This window comes from Cyprinodon variegatus, unplaced genomic scaffold (genome assembly GCF_000732505.1).
Source record: "Cyprinodon variegatus isolate N-32 unplaced genomic scaffold, C_variegatus-1.0 Scaffold468, whole genome shotgun sequence".
In the NCBI taxonomy this organism is placed as follows: Eukaryota; Metazoa; Chordata; class Actinopteri; order Cyprinodontiformes; family Cyprinodontidae; genus Cyprinodon; species Cyprinodon variegatus.
Window position 1 is genome coordinate 29,041 of NW_015150921.1, and position 2,389 is coordinate 31,429.

A 2,389-nucleotide genomic window follows, 5' to 3' on the forward strand; every position below is an offset into this window, starting at 1 on the left:
AACTAGTCCCAATTAAAAAACTAAATATCATATACGCTAAAACAGGCGATAGCTTCTGATTGCAGTTCTGTAAAGAAGCAGGAGAGAGTGTTTTGATTTGTGGAACTTGAGAAATGTAAGTAACCAACCAGGGGAGTGTAGACATTTTCAAAATGTAAAATATAACAGATTACTGGGTTAAAGAATTTTCTAGTATACTACATGCTATCCCATATAAGAATTCCCGCTCCACAACATGGGAAGAAATGTATTTACCTGCAAGTCTTTAACTGTGTTTATTCCTCTCTTCAACAACAAACTCTGTAGATTTGGAGACGTTTGATCATTATTTGCCAAGGTTATGAGAGGGAAATTAAATATTTTAGCCACCTGATATAATCCATTCCCCCATAACATGGGCAATAATAAACAAATCCTGTGAATTTTGAAAATGTCATTATTATGTTTGAAACATTTATTGTTTATATTTTGAAATAGAAAAAATAGTTTAATTAAAGATGTCTGTTGGTTTGATGTGCTTTATTTAATGTGTTTTCAATTCTCATTTTAAAATGTCTGAATTGGCATTACTTCAGACATTTTGAATGGAGAAACCTTTTTGGATGGAAAGCGAAACATCTTCAAACTTGGAAAACAAAGTCCAGTGGTTTTGAACTTTTTTTGGAATCTTTGTAAATTGTTAATTAAACATTTAAACAGAAAATATATTTAATAAAGATAATCAAACAGGGAACGGATTATACCAGATGGCAAAAATATATGATTCCCCTCTCATACTTCTGGCAAATAATGAACAAATGTCACCAAATCCACAGGATTTGTTGTTGATGAAGAAAGGAATAAACACAGTTAAAGACTTGCAGAGGAATCAATTTCTTCCCATGTTATGGAGAGGGAATGGATTATTTCAGGCAGCTAAAATATCCATTCTCTCCCTTCCTTCTCCTATATCTTTGGGAAGTAAACATTAACCATTTCCAAATTCTCAAACAATGTTATGTGTGATAGCATGTTGTATACTAGAAATGTCCTTAATCCAATAATCTGTCATATTTTACATTAGAACGGGATTAACCAGAAAGTCTACACTCTACATCTTTTTAGGAACTCTTAAGTTTTGTGCACTGCTTTAAGCCAGTTTCAGCCCTCTTAGTATATCACCAATGAAAAATTATAAATAAACACCGCGAGTTGGAAAAGTACGGAAGCGTACTACATTCACCAATGAAAAAAAAAATCTGACATAATTACGAGATCAGTATCTCATAATTACGAGATATTATCTTATAATTACATCCTGGGCTGCAGCCCAAGTAGCCACCCCCTAGATCCGCCACTGTAACCAACATTAGGATTTATTTATACAGCTAAATATTCTGAGTCAGACAGGAGTTCTGAAAACTGCTGTTAACATGGACAAGCAAAGACTGTGATATATCAACATTTCTAATTCCCTTATACCAATATTTCTTTGCTATTACTGTTTTCATTTTTGGTGGTCGTTTAGGTAAAAATAACAGCTATTATTTCTTTTGTAGAACATAACAACATCAGAAGGATGCTAAAGATCTATTTTTTTGTTTTCCACAAAAAAGTAGTGCTTTTTAGTTGACTTCTGCTTCTAGAAATAGGATAAAGACAAACAGAGGAACACTATTTACAGTGATGCTATTTTTTTTTATTTCCACATCGTCCATAAGTAAATTAGTACAAACATTAATGTCTGGTAAATAATGCTTGAATTTGGCTGCTATTTTTTTGGATACTATTACATTACAGATAAGAACGTTTTATATTGTCTTTTATAATTTTTAAAAGTTATTTTATATTTGAATAAACTTAGGCTCATTCTTAGTGTTTGCTTGCTTTGTAGACGATGCCAATAAAAAAGAAAATAGACATAAGAAACTATTTAAACTGTCAGACATTAAGCAATATAGGATGATGATAAAAGGTTGTGTTACATTTAATCCTTTACTATTAAAAACACACTTGTATAATGGAAACACTATATGATTGTAGGAAACCCAGATATAATGACGCAGGGCAGCCTCAAGGTGAAGCAGCTGCCCTTCAGTGCTGTATTATGGAAGAAATTTGGAATGTTACCATAAAATTAGGGCTGTAACTAATGATTATTTTGCAAAGTGATTAATCTGTCGATTATTTTTTCGATTAATAACCAGATCAGCCAAAGGTTCCTCAAAGGAGATTTTTTACCAAATTAAACCAGGTGAAACAGAAACTTTTCTTCCTGAATGGAGAATATTGACAGACAAAAACTTTATTTTTTATTTTTTTATCTTAAATGCAAAATGTTTACATATTTTTTACAATCTTGGTATAATTCCTGCTCTAAGTGGGTTGCTCTGATGGCTAAATGCACATT